Source organism: Cannabis sativa, chromosome 4, assembly GCF_029168945.1.
Source record: "Cannabis sativa cultivar Pink pepper isolate KNU-18-1 chromosome 4, ASM2916894v1, whole genome shotgun sequence".
Taxonomy (NCBI): domain Eukaryota; kingdom Viridiplantae; phylum Streptophyta; class Magnoliopsida; order Rosales; family Cannabaceae; genus Cannabis; species Cannabis sativa.
The window spans coordinates 79,193,943-79,212,219 of NC_083604.1; the positions used below are offsets into that span (position 1 = coordinate 79,193,943).

The 18,277-nt window shown below is 30.8% G+C and overlaps 1 long non-coding RNA gene across 1 annotated transcript; it reads right to left on the minus strand.

The window, feature by feature from the left end:
* Positions 1-10,890: 10,890 nt before the first annotated feature.
* Positions 10,891-12,589, minus strand: LOC115711929 (uncharacterized). The gene is made up of 2 exons (XR_004010757.2): positions 11,535-12,589; positions 10,891-11,139 (listed from the first exon to the last, which is right to left on the minus strand). It is a non-coding gene; the product is annotated as an uncharacterized LOC115711929 (long non-coding RNA).
* Between the last annotated feature and the right edge of the window lie 5,688 nt (positions 12,590-18,277).

Below are 18,277 nucleotides of genomic sequence, written 5' to 3' on the forward strand. Positions count from 1 at the left end.
TGCATTTCTTGTTGGAGGAAAGTACTTTCTCAAGAATTTTTCAGCCAAGTCATTCCAATTAGTCACCGAATCGGGAGGAAGAGTGTTAAGCCATGCTCTAGCCTGATCCCTCAAGGAAAATGGGAACAACTTTAATCTTAAAGCCTCTTCACTTACTCCTTGTAGCTTGAAAGAATCACTCACCTCCAAAAATGAGCGAATATGGAGGTGAGGATCTTCCGTTGGCGACCCACCAAATTGACCAACCGTTTGGAGCATTTGAAACATGACAGGCTTGAGCTCAAAGTGAGGTGCTTGGATTTCGGGTCTCATAATACCCGGATTTAGCTCATTGAACATAGGGGCTGCATACTCTCTTATTGCTCGGGCTCTATCATCGGCCAAAGCAATAGGATTGGCTTCATTATGAGCACCCCCAATTTCAAACCCATCGGCCATATTGCAGCGTTTTTTAGCCTTTTGTTCCTTCCTCCTTTGTCTAAAAGTGCGTTCAATTTCGGGGTCAATAGGAGCAAGTTCAAGGTCTTCTTCTTGCTCGTTCATGCACTAGATTAAATCTGAAAAAGAAAAAAAATTCAGCGCACCAGATAGGATTAAAACTTTAAACCAGAAAATAAATTGCACAATAGTTGATAATACACAATATTTAGTTTCAATCCCCGGCAACGGCGCCAAAAACTTGTTGTGAAAATTATATACGCAAGTATACGCAGTCACGCAAGTAATAAAGTGATAAGTAAGATCGTCTCCACAGGGATTGCAAACAAAAATATCTTGTAAAACCAACTAATTACAACTTAAAATAAAAAGAGATAATATGTAAATGGTTGAGTAATGATTCAAAATTAAAATTGACAAGAATTAAACTTGCTGAAATTAAAACTACTGCTGCTAGAAAAATTGTTTGCAAGATAAAAAATATAATATGGCAAAAATGGCTTGAATAACTAATTCCTTCTAGTCAGGTTTTTTACAGTCAGTACAGCATTGGTTCAGCATTGCTCTAGCATTCTGCACAGAGATACTACAAATTCCTCTAGGCTTGTGAGAATTTTCCAACACTCACAACTTTAATTCTACTATTTAGCTCAACATATTCCTATATCAAACCAGCAAGCAGAACACCATTCAAACATTCATTTGGTGAGTTATGCAAGGTAAATGAAATATTCCTATCCCACTTACAAAGAAAAGCCTAATTCTAGGTTTTCACTTGCTTCATTCAAGTTGAACTACTAGATCTAGCCCTTCCGGTACAAGATCTAGCTTAGCAAATTGTTATTCATGGCCAAGAAACAACAATCAATTAAAATGAAACTCACTTGAATGAACAAAGGCAAACAAATACTAAAGTAAGCTTAAAATTTAATCATACCCAACTTAGAAGTTCATAGTCATTCAAGCCTCAAAAGCTTAGCTCATATTCAAATAAGAAGATAAAATCCAAGCAAAAAATACTTCATCCATGGCTGCTGCCCAAGTTTACAATCTCAAGAAGTTTTGAATACCAAGTACAAACAACAATAACAAAGAGAAAATAAAGAAGACTATCAAGCAAGGGTAAAAGAAAATTCAAACACTAGGCTTGGTCCCCTCTTCTTTCTTCTTTGTTGTACTTCCTGCTGCAATTAAAGCTCCTCCATAGAAAAAAAATGGCAGCTGCCCCGTACTGTACATACAAGATGATGAAGATGACTCTTGTGTACTTCCTCTTTTCTTTTCTTTTTGATGTTGGGTTTTTAGGGTACCAACCTCCTCACCCAAAATAGAAGCCCAAACTTTTCCACTTTGGCCCACTAGGGTGAGACTCCTTTCTTCCATGTCAGCTAGCTGATGCAATTTGAGTGATTGGACCGAAATTGCTGAGGTGGATAAGTGAAATTCGTGATTCCACGTCACTGCCAAGATGCTGAATTCACTTCAGCATTGCTTTAGCATCGCTTCAGCAATCAACCCAGTTCCAGCTTGTACTCCTTTTCTTCCTTGCTTCTTTCTCTTTTACCTGTCAATTTAGTTCCTCCTTTTTCAACAAAATAAGCACAGTTAATTGGAAAAACACACCCAACAATATCAATATTTACAAAACTTAAAGGTTAGATTACTAAATAGAAAATAACACTAAAACTAATTAAAGTTAAGCAAAATAAACACATTTTCATTACTCTCCTCACAATACTTTAGTTTAAAAGCATAAAAATTAACTCTATACCATAGAGTTATCATTAGTGGAGAATGTCAAGTTTTGAGCATTGGGGGTAATGTGATGAGTGGCTCCCGAATCAGGAAACCAGCTATTATCTTGAACAACTTCTGGTGTGGCATACAAGTGAGAGCACTCGGCAAGATTGGCACTGCCAGGAAAGCCTTGAAATGTTTCTGGACCAAGAAACGATTTATCAAATCGGTAGAAACATTTTTGGACTGTGTGGCCAAGTTTGTGGCATAATTGGCATTGAAGCTTTTGACCCCAAGCCGAATATTGTCCTCGACCTTGAGTAGAACCTCCTCTTTATGATGATGTTTGACCACGGCCAGTATAGGAACCTCTAGACTGAGACATGTGAGAACCAAAGCCAGGAGGAGGATTTGTAGCATAGTAATGACCTCTGGACACTGCAGCATGAGGAGTAGAAGTATTAGTAGGATAATATGGTGAGGAAAAGGTACCTTTATTTCCTGAAAAGGGCTTTGTGTGGGACAAGTTTGCTTCGACTTTAGCTATGTCAAGCTCTGTGGAGTCTTTTTCCAACCTTACTTCTTGAGCCATGAGAAGTGCCTCGATTTCTGCTACTGAATAGTCATCAAGTCTGGTGTTTACTGAGGTAACAAAGACATTATATTCACTGGGCAAACCATTGAATATGGCTTCAATGTGGTCTTGGGCAGTCATTGAATGACCAATTGATGCAAGAGTGTCGACAAGACTTTTAATCTTTAAAAGAAAATCACTGAGGGAGCCTTGCATTTTAGAGTTTCTGAGTTGAGTCTTGTATTTGCCGATGTTGGCTCTGTTCAATGCAGTGTAGTAGATACGAAGAGTATCCCAGATTTGGGCAGCAGTATCACACCCAACCATGCGTGTGAGAATCTTCTCAGCCATGGAGGACAACAGCCAAGAAACAAGGATGCTGTCCTGTTGATCCCAAGCTTCATATTCAGGAGAGACTCTGTTGTGTGACCGATCATCATTAGTAAGAAATTTTGGGGGAATGCGAGCTGGATCAAGGTGATTTTGAAGGCGATTTCCTTTGATGGCAGCAAAGACTTGATGACGCCAAGGAAGATAGTTGTGTTCGTCTAAACGAACTGAGAGAGTATGCGAAAAAGTGACTGGAGCAGAACGCGGAAGATTAAGGCTTGAACTTTGAGACGAACCTCCATTGTTGGCCATGAACGAAGGCTTGAAGAGAATAAACGAACCAGACAGAAAGAGAAGAAAGAGAGAGCTCTGATACCATGTAAAGTAAAACGAATAGAGTGAAAGAATTGAATTGAGTGCATTGATTTATGAAAGCACTAAGGCCAGAGTTTATATACAAGTGCAGAACCAAAACAGAACAAGAAGCAAAAACAAAGAATCAGTTACAAGTAAAACAGATTTAACTAAATGTAACAGAAAGTTAGTTGGATGAGACCAACTGACTTTGTTTCTCTTGACATAGAACACCACAAAATCTTCTTTATTGATTGAGCAAGAACATATACAATACAGTCGAAAGGATTCTCTATTAGATTCTTTCAAGGTGTTTCAACTCTCACACTCTTACTTAAGAATCTTCTTCATCTACAGAAGATTCTTCATGCAAAACTCAAATCAATCTCTCTCTTTTCTATTAACCTCTCTCTACTTCTTAATCTCTTTCTCTCTCAAACTCAAAGTCTCCTCTTGAAACTTGTCAATCCAGTCTGCTTTAAATGATAAGTGTTGATGGTATTTATAAGCATAAAATCAAGATCCTAAAGTCGGTGGCTACAAGAGGTTAAGGTTTTAAGTTAGGTAATATTTAACTTAACCAACTCTCCTTTGAGCGAGATCTCTATGTCAACATAAGTATAGGTGCTTTTGGGAACGTGCATGAGAGCTTCCAGAAATACTAACCAAAATTACACGCTGAAGGAGCTTTCGAATAGGATAGAGCCAGTTGGAGTAGATTATTGAAACTCCTTTTTAAGAGGAAAATTAGCCATCTGAATCTTCTTTTCAGAGGAAGGCTAGCTATCCCGAGGAACCTTTCTGGAGGGACAAGAAAGCTTTCCAGGACTTACTTCTGTGAGTTAACAACTTTCTAAGAATAACTTTTGGAGGCTTTTCTTATTTGGAGGAACTATTCCACAACGTTTAACCATAAATTTTTTTGATTTAATGAAAATTTATCTGGTCAATCTTGTTGTGCGTATAAGCAATAAATAACGAAAGATAACGATAAATATAAATCAAAGCAGTAAACAAAAACTCACTGAATTACGTAGTTCGGCAATTCGACTACTCCACAGGAGGCAGCTGATATTATTAATCTGAGTAGAAAATAAAATATATAGAATACAGAGACAAAGTTCCTACACTAATAATATCTCTCAGCCATTTCCGAGAGTATTTTCCAAACTTTGGATAGACAGATGCTCTCTCTCTCAAATTTTCTAATGAACCCGATTGTACAAAGTTGCACCTGAATTATTTTTATTCATTGAGATACAAATTTTGAATTACAAATGCTCTTCTAAGAGCTCCATATTTATAGAAAGAAAACTTCAACTACCACCCATATGAAATAAATGAGGTAGCTCATCTTTCAATGTAATAAATAAGAGAGCATGCTTCTTGATAGACGTGACAAAAAATAAATTCCAAAACTCTTGAAAGTTGAACCGTATCTTTGCAACTCTAATGCAAGTTGACTTTTGAGCCAAACTTAACATTTAACAATCTCCACCTTGACAAAAAACCAAAAACTAATTTTAATATTGTGAATTTTATTTATGGTCCTAAAACTATAAATGTTGTTGCTGATATTTTGGCTAAATTTGCTCTATCAACAACCACTAAGAATATTCCTCTTGTATCAGAAATATTATTATGGTTGAGGCCATCTATTAATGATATCTCCTAGCTCTCAGCCCCTTAGAGCTTTTTGCTCTTTGGTGGTGTTTATGAAAATCATATCAAGAATATACATATAACTTCTATTTACATATTAGTTTGGCGATCTTGGATTTACGAATTTCTAACCAAATTTATATACCCCTAACTATAGGATTATCATAGTGTAACAATATGTGAGTGTGTGTATGCATTTATGTTTGATTTAATACTTTGGGTTTAGGGGAAAGGGTATTAATTTGTTACACTATTTCAGGGCTTGTTAGTAATTTGAAATTAGTATGTAAAACCTATAAATATATAATTAGATAGAAAAACTAATTTATTAATTTGTTAACTATAGGATTATCATAGTGTAACAATAGGTTTTACATAATAAATTAGTTTTTCTTCTTCTTCTTCTTCTTTGAGTTTCAAAGCTGAAATCTCTGCTTCGATCCTCAGTCGAAGAGGAAAAGAAAACGATTTCATAGTTAGGGCGACACCCACATCAATGCCGGAGAGTAGTGAAGAGAGCGCGATTGAGCAAGAGTTGGGTCGGACATTGCAGCTTGTATCCATGTTTGGAATTTGGTACCTTCTCAATATTTATTTCAATATCTTCAACAAACAGGTACTTAATTATTACTATTTGATCAAAAACCTCTCGTTCTTTGGCTCAATGGAGCGACGGCAAAGCCATGGTGGGCCAACAACGGAGCACGCCTCATCCTCTCCTAGAGACAGCGGACGACTTCAACTCCGGCTATCTGGGCATAGTTTTGTGTTTTTATTTTAATGTGAATGTTTTATATTATTGGATATATATTATTTGCATTTAGTATATTGTACAAATATATATATATTATTTGTTCAGGTCGTTTTAGGTCTTTCGGCAAATAACAATTCGGTTAGACTTGAGATCCTCGACAAAGAACGCCACATTATCAGTTCCAGCATAGTCGGCGGCGAACACAGACTCACGAACTACCGATCTGTTACGACTCTTAATTCTTCGATCTCCGGTACGGTGGCAGTGGAATCGTACTTAGTGGATGCTCCGCCGGGGCATATGGCGGAGGACACGTGTACTTTTGCGGACACCATTGTTAGATGCAACCTTCATTCTCTCGCTCAGATCGACGAGAATATCGTGAAATGATCGGCCATTAACAAGTCCAATATCTCATGAGTAATTCTCCTCTTTCTCCCCCAATTTTAGCTGTTTTTGCATTCAAAATTAAAATAAATATTTTTTATTATTATCATTAGTTTATAAGTCAACTATATTTTTAGGCATAATTATTTAATTATTAATTTCCTTATTTATTAATTCATTTCAATTTTCAATCATACTATATTTTTTTCCTTAAGTAGTTATACTATATATTTGTTTTATTTTTGTAAAATTTTAATTAAATATTATACATATGTGTTTTCGGTTGTGATTTAAGTATCTTTTAATTTAATTATACTCAATTCTCCATCTTTTTAGGTAAAATTTATGTTATTATTTATGATTTAGAATTAATTATGATAATTTTATGCCTATGACAAATTTTCATTAATTTAATTGTCTTAACACCTATTGTTTCTTTCTAAAAATAGAGAAATTTATTTATTGTAGAATTTTAAATTTTTATGTTGATGTACTACTATTTAATTTAATTTTATATTTTAGTCTATTTTCTTTTACTAGTATTGCTTTAATATTTTTGTAATTTAATAGCTTTAATAAGTCTCATACTATTTTTATAATATATATATAGTAGGTTATATAAGGCTAATTTTACTTAATAGGTTTTTGATTTTATTTTTAATTATATATTTAATTTAAGAATTTGATTGTAGTTTAATGGCTGTGCCAATTTTATCTCGTGATTGATTTCAGTTTTATTTTCATTATCTTATTTGATATTGATTATTATATATGACACTTTTTTAGGAAAAGATTTAAAAAACTCATTAAATTACATTAAAGGAAATTTATTTTTACATTATCATTTAATTTTTTCTTACCATTTATAATTTTGTATAATATTTTAGAGCTTCTTACTATTGTTTTTCACTTAAAATGTATTATTTTGTTTTACATAAAGTTATTAATTTATAAGGTCTTTTTGCATTCATTATCCATTACTTTTTAAAACCATAATTAAATTTTATTAAATTAATTATTTTTACCATAAATAAATGTATTTTATTTTAGTTGAGTTTTGATTTAAAAATTCTTAAAATATTATATCATATATAAATATATATTTTGTGGGATATTTAATTCTAATTAAGATGTTAATTACTCCTTGTTTTGACTATTATAGTATTAATATTTGTTTAAAAGTATATATGAGATCACATGGTTTTTTTGCACTATTTTTTGATAGTTTTGATGCCTTTTACGACTTTTGTACCTCTTTTGGCTTTTGTGCCATTTTATGGCTTGTCCCTATTTGTTTAGGGTAATTTTGTGGTTTGGTCAATTGGCAAGAGAAGTGACTCTGCTCATGATTTCTATTTCAACGACTTGTTCTTTTTTGACAGATAAGTATTTCAAGTTTAAGTCCTTATATTAAATATAGTTTTTTACTATTGTTATTTCACATTATCTTTTCATTATATTGTGTGGTAATAGAATTTTATTTTGTTATTTTGTGGAGGGCACCTACAATTACAGAGAATTACTGATAATCCTAATTTTAAACTTAATTTGTTTGATATAATTTTTCAATATTTTTATATTAGGGTGCTAGTTTGTTGTTACTAGCCAAAGGGTAATACCTTTGGCTAGTTATTCTTAGAAATTCTGTTGATTTTTTAGTTTTTAGTATTGCTGAGAGTTAGAGTTATGAAGTGTGTGTTAATTTCTAATTTTATATATTATTTTATTTTGAAGATTGTCATTCTAATATAACTATTTTTTTGTTTTGGTGTTGTAATTTTTCAGTTTCGCCTTGCTGTAAAGACAACTAGTTAATAATGGGAAGGTGTTTCTTCGATGTGATGTGGTGCTGTTTGATGACGTTATAGCTTTATTGTCTAAATTTCCGGGGGCAGTTTTGTCCCATGTGGCTCGAGATGAGAATTTTGCAGCGCATGGTTTGGCAAAGCATGCCCTTCGGTTAGACAATGAGCTATCCTGGTTCGAAGAGGTGCCGTCACCGATTGTGGATTGCTGCTTTGATAATCTTGTGTGATTTTGATCACCGCGTCAAAAAAAAAAAAAATATAATTAGATAGTTATAGAGATGGAAATTGGTCGGTTAATGTACGGGGAATGCAATCCCCGCCCCCCGCTACCTATTTATACCCCCATCCCCGCCCCATCCCCGTCTAATAACCAACGGATTCGGGGTAGGGGAATACCCATCGGTTATGGGGAACCCATCGGGTATCCATTAAGGTAAAATGAAAAAAAAAACATTAATTTAAAATAATTGAAAAAAATAAATTAAACCAATATTCTCACAAATATTTATTATGCATTCATAATTCATAGAAGATAAAAGATAAAACTACTTAAAAAAAAGCATAACCTAATAGAAAATAAAAACTAAAATGTCTCAAAGTTTGAAAAAAAAAACAAAAAATTATATATATCTATATCGGGGTCGGATATGGTGCGGATAGTATTATCCCCGCCCTCGCCCTATCCCTGCTTCGGGTATTAAAATTGTCCCCCACCACCGCCCCATTAACCACCAAGATAGGGAATCCCCACCCCATTAGGGGCGGGTCCCGCGGTTACCTATCCCCGCGGTATAAATTTCCATCTCTAGATAGTTATTGATAAATATGGAATGAGAAAAGAAGATCGACATTGTTTTAGAAAGTGCATTTGGAATATTTATCCAATCTCGAAGAAAACTATTATCTATCATTTTTGCTGTGCTTCCATGAGTGTTAAATGGGAAATGAATGTTACAGAATTAACATTATTCAAAGCAAGTAACATCATTATTGTAACTTATTAGAGTTGACAAAGAGTTTTTGGGCTTTTTTCATGTTTGATAAGCAAATATTGTAAGAAGCCCCGAAATTTGGCACATAACGAGTCACAAGCCTTTTCTTATACAAAGGAATACACCCATAGCAGAATAGAAGGTTCTTGTAAAGTTTTAGTAAATAGCTAAAAAAAAACTACAAGATTAAATTAATTTAATGTAATGTGATGATTTTGGAATTAAGCAGCTAAATTTAATCAAACATATGTCTATGGGGAAGTCATTATTGTTATGATTGAAAACTGTTATATATGTATCATTTTTTTTTACTTTTTTGCAATAAAATCTCTATAAACCAATTTTGTTAATAGAGAAGAATCATAATTAGGACATGCAAAAGTTGTTGATGGCATGTCTATAATGATTTTGGAATGGGATTTATGTTTGTTCCTGGTGTGGGTTTGCTTACAACACTAATTTACCTTTCTTGTATATATTCTTTGGTCTACAGAGTGTTTAGTTTAGTTCAATAATGTTGATTTATATAAACTTTGGAATACATCCACATAAATAAATCTGTATGGTTTTCTATTGGGGTATAAGTTCATTTGAAGATAGTGGTACTAGTAGTGGTAATTTGTGTTGTGTTCGTGTTATACAGATTAACATATTTAATTGATCAATTCTAATCCCACCCATATGTTTCTTGTAAGGAAATCTCAACTCTAATCCAACCTATTGTGTTCTCGCGTCAACCTATCATATTCACGTGTCAACTATACTTATGTTACAATACATACTTACCAACATGATTGGTATCACATATTTAATTTTTATTAAAATAATTTATCACAAATAATGAATAAAATTCCCAATATTAAATATACATTATTTATCTTGTATTCTTGTATGCAATTTTTTTTTTTAATTTATATATTTTTTTAAGAAAATTAATATACTTTAACTATAAATTAATAATTTTAATAATATATTAGATATAAACGGGTGACTATTATGACCCTAACCCACAATAATTCATATATCGAGTTCGTATCATATTATCGTGTCATGACTTGAATTGCCACCCTTATTTGAAGATAAGCGGTGATCATCCTAATTATTCACAATATAATTGATTATCATATTTGGTTAACTGATTACTCCAAAAATAGCAACAAGTTACCTTGATGGAATATTGAAGTTTTTGAGAAAAACAAAATTTAGAGATGAATTTGTGAAGGTATCCTAGAAAAACTCCAAGGTATTCTATCAAGTAGCTAGAAAAAAAAAAGTGAAATTTACACATAATATTATTTTGTAAGAAAAAAATTTATTATACAATTAAGTAGAATCTTTTTTTATGGTAAAATTTCTACATTTTTTTTTACATGTACAAAATTTCATGCTTCATTGATATTTTTGTACTAGGAAACAACTGAACACACTCGTGGCTTTGTCTTCTCCAACAACACATCAACAACGAGTCGTCGAAGAAGAAAATCACTATTTTGTTATCTAAAGAACATGAAAATGAGTGGTCTCCTTCATGAAGCTTAAGCATTATATATTTCAACCAAAAAAGAAAAAAAGAAGCTTAAGCATTATATTAGAATATGAGTCATATGCATAAACTTGCATATTTGGATGGTTTTTTTTATAAATAAAATCATTAATTATCCCCTCAAAAAAACATTATAATTTAATATAGAAAATGTTATCTTTTGTATGTAAATCCAAAATAGTCACCCACTAGTTATTATTAAATGTCAGTGAAATATAAACTTTTATTATTATTATTATCATTATTCAAAATTTTATCTATTCGGCTGGTTATAATTATAAGAAGAAAAATGGCAGTTGTGGCCAAATTGATTGCATTTCATAACAAACGATAACTTTCATTAAGTGATAAGATAGTCATTTCACACATTACAACGTAGAAATCTTGGCATTTCTATGTATGTAAAGCAGAATATTACATATTACAAACACACACTCACACGCACACAATTAGAAATTAATACAATTCAAATTACATATCATAAAACCAAATGAGATAATAATAATAATTCAACACCAAGCCACGTACGGTACATAAGGCCTACAGTCTTGTTCACACACCTGAAATCATTCAAAACACAATTCAACAAACCAATTTTGCACTATATTACTTAATATTCTATACAAAAATTTGTGTAAAAATTAATTTTTTTGTTGCACTTAAATTTCTATATAAATTTTTTGGTGAAAAAAATTCCAACATTGTCTTTTTCGTTGCAGTTGATAGTTTTTTGAAAATTCATGTATAATTCATTTTTGATGCAACATCAATCCTGAAGTTGGTAACAACAAAAAAATTAATATTGTAGTAAAATGATTGCCTAGCTAAGAATTTTTGGGACATATAAATTTAATTGCAACAAAATAACTCTATAAAAAATTTTGCCACAAAAAATTACAGAAAGATTTGGGCAACAAAATAAATAAGACTCGATATTAAATTTTACCAGTAATACCTTATTAACAGTTAGGAGGAGATGGAATGTTGCATTTAGCGGGTAGTTGCATGGCGAGAGTAGGATCGATGCCAAAAGCACTGAGTAGGAAAGGGCTGCTATTTTTGTAATCACAGAAGCACTGTAAATCGGCGCTTTTTAAAGCGTCGCAACAGGTTTGGGTAGGGGGAACGGGGTTAGATGCGGTGACAGCCGGTCGACAAGTGTTGAGGCCATCCTCACTCATGTTGCATATGCCTGCAGCACTAGACACTTCAAACATAGATGACACAATAAGTACTATTGCCATAATCACCATTGTTGCCATTTTCATCTCCATATCTTAAAAAATTATCTCTTCTTTATTATTAACTTACTCCTTTGATAGTATTGTTCAATTAATTTGATGTTAGTGTATTTATATATGTGTAGTGTAGGGAGGAGAGAGATTGGAAAGATTGTAAACCACAAGTTTGAAAACCCGTGAATGAGAATTGGCACTATTAGGCTAGCTAAGGGTCACGGGAACTTATTCTTTTTTTGTGTGTTAAATTTATTAATAATATCCCAACCATATATAATAATAATAATAATAATAATGAGTGAGTGAGTTTGACCTTTTGGGATATGGTGATTGTTATATACGGTTGTATAGTATTGTCTTATGTTTGTATACAACTCATTTAAAAACAAAAATACACTAAAAGTACGAAATCATACCAGTTTGGACCTATATATATAACTTATCTTTTGTTGTTAATAACAGAGTTATATCTATGGAGATGAACAGAGTAAGACAAGATTAACTTGTGATAAACTAATTGACTTAGCTAGCGATTTGAGTTCCGAAAATAAAGTAAAAGATTAAACAAATACTATCTAAATATATAACTTTCATTAGTGATCGATTGATCTTTGGTTAGTTTGGTAAACAAGTAAATAAAAACATATTCAATAAGGGCTTGTTTGACATCTGGATTGTATTTTATAGTATTGTGTTTGGTATTATATTGTATTAATAGACGTGTAAATTATATTATCTTTCTTGACTATAAACTTGACTCCAATCCCAATACCTAAACCATGACTTTGGACTCGGACCCTTGGGTCGAGTTTAGGGTTCAGTCCAGGATTAGGGTCCAAGTTTGGAGTTCGGGTCCGGCCGAATCCAGAGTCGAGGGTCAGGTTTGAATTTTGAGGTTCGGGACTATGGCTAGGCTAAGTCTAGAGTCTAGGTCCAAATTCGAAGTTCGAGTTTAAATTTGGGTTTGAAATTTGGGATTCGAATTCTTTTTAAATATTATAATACAAACTAATACATATTATTTGTTAAATATTTAATAATACAATTCACATGTATTAAATTTATAGTCATAAGAATTTATATAATATAAAATTTTATTTAAATATAATATTTTTTATTATTTAATACAATACGACATTTATATTAAATAAATTAAAATTTGAAGTCGGCATAACTTTATAAATTTAATGAAATCTTCAAAGTGTTTATTTTAGTGGAATTATAACTATTTTGGGTGAATCCCCAATTCCCCATACAAACGCATTCTTTTATGTTAGTGTGGCGTGCAGGACCATAAATTTTTACAAGAGTCAAAATTTAAATGTATAAAAAATATATATGATTTAAAATTATTAAAATTGTAATACTATATAATATATACCAAAGAAAGTATTGTAAAAAAACCTAACAAATAAAATTAATGGGAACCCGTGTAAGAATTTATATTTTTCTTTTTTAAAAAAAAGGATTAAGAACTAAGAATTTATGATCAATTGCCCCCCATAGTCATTGAATATCCACATTATTTAGGGCACTCTAAATAAATTTTCTATACTATTCTTTAAAATAGATTACTAAAATTTTACTTTCTCTATTTTACATTACATCATACAATAGTCTCTTAATTTTATTTTCTACATCAAATAAAATATTTTATCTTTACATATTTAATTACTTAAATTAAAAAAAATAGAAAAAATACTAAAAAAAGTTAATTAGTAGGAGAGAGAAAAAAAAAGATTATTAAAAAATATATGAAGAAGCTTTAAAATTTCTCTCTATATGTGGAGATGAATTAAAAAATTTCTATTTTAAAGAGCTGATGAAGTTATTTTTTATACCATTTTCTTTATAATTTTAAAAAATGTAAGAGTTTGAAAGAATTGTTGGGAGCTCTTGTTGAGTAAACTGCTAGCAAAATAAAAGAGGAACGATATTACCGAATGAAGAATTCCGGGTTGAGTCGCGGACTAAGTCGCTCTCTTTAAGACGTTCGCGGCACTGCCCAGGAGTGTGCAAGCAGTCGGAAACCCATTCGCACAAAACTGGGTACCCCTTGGGGCCCAAACCCAAATGCCAAAGTTGCACTCTTTATACCCATATCCCATGTGAGACTCTTTCCAACTCACACACACTAAGACACTTATATATTTTGTTAAAATATTCACAATATTTCCAACAGCTCTTATACATAGTTATATTTCAAACGAGTATGGAGTTTGACAATGTAAGCATAGTCAATTTTACAAATGTAATTTAATATTAAGCATAGTTAATTTAATATTAATAGTCAATGTAATAGTAAAGATGTAATTTTTTATTTATATTGTTTTAGTAATGTAAATATTGCATCACATCCAATTTGTCTATGTACCACATCATTCTTCTTTAGTTAGGTTCTTGATTTTTTGGTTTGTTAATTTGCAATTATGTCTGTTGTGTCTCCTCTTATGAAGTTAGTCCGTTGTGTCTCCTCTTATGAAGTTAGTCCGCTTAAGTCTTGTTTGGTTAAAATTCTTCTTTCTGCTTTTAACTTCTCAAGAAATTTTCTTGAGAAAGCTACTAAAGTTAGTTTCTGTTAAAATTAAAAATATTTTTTAGAGCTAAAAGTTTAAATTTATTAGTTACCCAACTAACAACAGAAGTATTTTTGAAGTTTTAGAATCCCAAAAATAGCTTTTAAAAGCCCCACTAACTATGGTCTATACATAAAGATTCCTAACTTAGTTGGGAGATAAGCTAAACTAAGAGATTTCTCGAACCCAAAATTATAGTTAGAGAAAGAGAGAGAGCATAGAGAGAAATTGAGAGTTTTCTTAGGCAACTTGTTTAGTCACCTGGTTTTGTAATAGTAAACTTGAATCATGATAGTGCAAGAATTTGAATCTATATTGTTGGGAGTTCAGAAGAAAGGAATAGACTCTTCAACTAATTTTAAAGGAAGTGTGAATCTCTATAGTTCGGTGTATATATCTTTTATTTATTGTTTTACTTCCTTTCAGTTTGTTCGAATTGTGTTTGTTCGTGTTTGGATTTGAGATTGGGTTTGGATTGAATTTCCAACAGTAAAGATGCAAACTTAAACTTAAGTATGCCACTTAGATATTTTATAATATTATTTTAACATTAAAATGTAAATGTAAAAGGGATTAACATAAACTAGTAGAACTTCTTTACACCATAACAAACTGAATGGTATTGCAATCAAAACACATTGTGAAACACTAATACCGCTGCATATTGTTAATAGGATTACTTCACTACCAAAAGCTAAAATTAGTGGAAGCCATTACATTAGTCAAAGAGATTGGCAAATTGCAAATTTAGCTCTGCATGGTAAATCCTTGTTAGTGGTGTTTGACATTACATAATGTGAGATTCATGGGCCAAGCCCAGAATGGGCCCAATTTGAGTGCTCATGATTTGAAACTAGATCCTAGCCTATCTCGAATGGGCCCATTTAACTTTGAGTATGGCATGGCCTACAAATGTTGAACGTACAATGAATATGCTTATGGATTAAACGGTTGAGAGAGATATTCTAAAGACTTTGGATTGTAAAGTTAGTCTCATTTATAACCTCACAACTTAAATTTAAATTTTGTAGCTCATAATGTGGTGAAGTAGATTTTTACCAATAAATAATATGATTGTTTGTCTATTTCTTCCGTTCTCTAAAACTTATTTTATAATGATTATGAGATTTAATTTTTCTTTATTAATGAACGGTATTTATGGTAATTCTTGTAGTGAATAAAGCCCGAGTCAATGAAAAATCTTGCATTGATTAATAGATTTAGGGTTCGTTTGAAACGTCGTATAAGGTTGTATTGTATTGTATTATATTAAATTGGATTATATATCATATTTTTATATAATACTATGTTAAACTTTAATTTATACTAAAATATTATATATTTAAGTGTATATAAAAGTTAATACCACATATAGTTTTACATAAAAATATTGCATAAAATACAATTTAATATAATACAATACAATACGACCTAATACGGCATTCCAAACGAGCCCTTAAGTGAGAATAATCTTCAAGAGAAAACTGTAGTATATTTATATTATTTAAAATTAATTATTTTTTTTAAAAAAAATATTTTGTTTAATCACTCAAGTGATAATAGGAGTTATTGAGATGCATGTGTTAGGGGTCTTGGGATCGAATCCCAACTTATGTAATTCAAAAATGTATTTGAGCTATCAAACTTAACAGATATGAACTATAACATCAAATGATTTAAAGTGACAAATTTTTTACTTAGCATTTTATAAATGGAACAGAAGAATCACATATTTATTTATTTAATTTGCTATATTCAATTACGTTTATATAAAAATAAGAAAAATATGTATTAGGCAAACTTTTGGTCATGATGAATCACTTATGGGTTCAAGGCTTTAATTAATTACAATTACATTTTATTATTTGAGCTAGAGTGCACTTAAGCTATTAAAAATTCACAAGTAGTTTTTGGCATCATTTCAAAGGAATTTAATTGCTAAATTTACACTATACAATAAAAACGAGATTTAGCATATTGCTTTTTAGATACCTCTTGTTTCTTATTGAGTACTACATCAGTACTACTTAATTGGGACTAGGTTAAGTTTTCAACAAGCAATATATTTGGAATCTCAGAACACATGATACCTTAACAAACAAGAAGAAAAAGAACAAAACAAAATCCTCATAATTGCACAATGAAACAAGACACAATGTTAAGAGGGAAATTATATTCAAAGTTAAACCTTGCAAGAAAAGCAATACCAAAAAAACTTAAATGACAATAATAATAGTACAAATGATGAATAATATTTTAGTTATTGTGAATTGTGATGATCACTTTCATTATTATGAGGGAATAAAGAAGAGAATAAGATTCAAAAACGACAACTCGTTTGTAAGAAAGATAGTATACGACAAATTGTCATGATAAATAAAGAGCTGCATCAAATAAAGAATCACAGTCCGCAGCACATATATTGAACTGTCACTTTTTATTTTTATTTTTTTTTTTACAGTCGTTCAAAAAATGACCAGTCATTTTCGTAAAAGACTGTCTCAAAAAAACTCCAATTTAAACAACTTCATATATACAAGCTTTTGATTCGTGAGAGTGTCATATATATATATATGCATGTGTATATACATAACATGTACATATAATACAATATCATACACATAAGATGTATAATATGGTACGTACGTACTTTCATTTGTAATAATAGGAAGTAATTAACCTTGAAGAAATTTATATATAGGCCAGATTAATTTTGAAGACAATTGCTTAAAATGGTGTTTGACCAAGATTTTCTCATTCACATGTCTTTACTACATATACATATATTTTTGTTCATTGAAGAACAACAAAGCAATAATATTGAACTGCATGCCCCTCTGTAAATTGATTAATTTCATATTTTATTTAGAAAAAAAAGTACTAAAAAGAATACGATATAATAAGAATATAGGGCAAAAAGCAATACATGAAAAGTAGATATAGTATAAGGGTTGCAGGAGGAAGATATATGTACTTGAATTGCATATGCCAGATAATCAAATGGTGTGAAAACTCATCAAGAATCTCATAAGAAGTAGAGCCCCTCTCCATTTAAAAAAAAAAAAAACCTGACTTTGGATTAATATAGTGAATATTTGTGTTCACGTGTTATTGTGTATAATAAGGAAAATGCTTAACATAATTTATTGAACGTGCAGGTCCTATTTATAAACAGACCATTGAAAGTGACTCGTTTATAATTAAAAAGATCGATCATATTAAATTTTAGGTTAACTTAATTAGCATCATCAACTAATTAGTGCATGATGTTTAACTCGTATTGTTAACTTGTTTATAAGCTCATTTTTATGATCAATTAAATAAATATATGTGTACAATATTACAGTCACACTTATTTTAAATAAAATAAACTTAAGCTTTATATAATTTAAATAAATTAAGAGTTTTTTTTTTTTTATACTTACATAAAAATTACCCGAGAAACTATTGGAGCAATTACATAAACTATAAATTTAAAAAATAAAATAAAATAAAATAAAATGAAATAATTTCTTAATACATTATGTATTTTTTTTTATTCTATTATACATCTTAATTTGTTTTTTTAAAAAGAAAAATTGACAAAAAAATATCCATTATCATTGATAAAAATAACATTTTAAAATTAACAGTGTACAATATATTTCTTTCATTGCATTTGGAAAACTAATTAATTGAGATTGGGTAATTGCAAAATTAAATTAATATTGTGTTACATAAATTCTTGTGTCAGGTTAGTTTTTGTGTTTGCAATTCCAAACAAACAGTATCTCACACTCTCCTAACCTAATTAGTTTAAGATTTGAATTTCTAATTTTCATAAAACAATGATAACGATAATAACAAAGAAAAAAACATTGAAAGCACAATTATCCAAAAAAAAT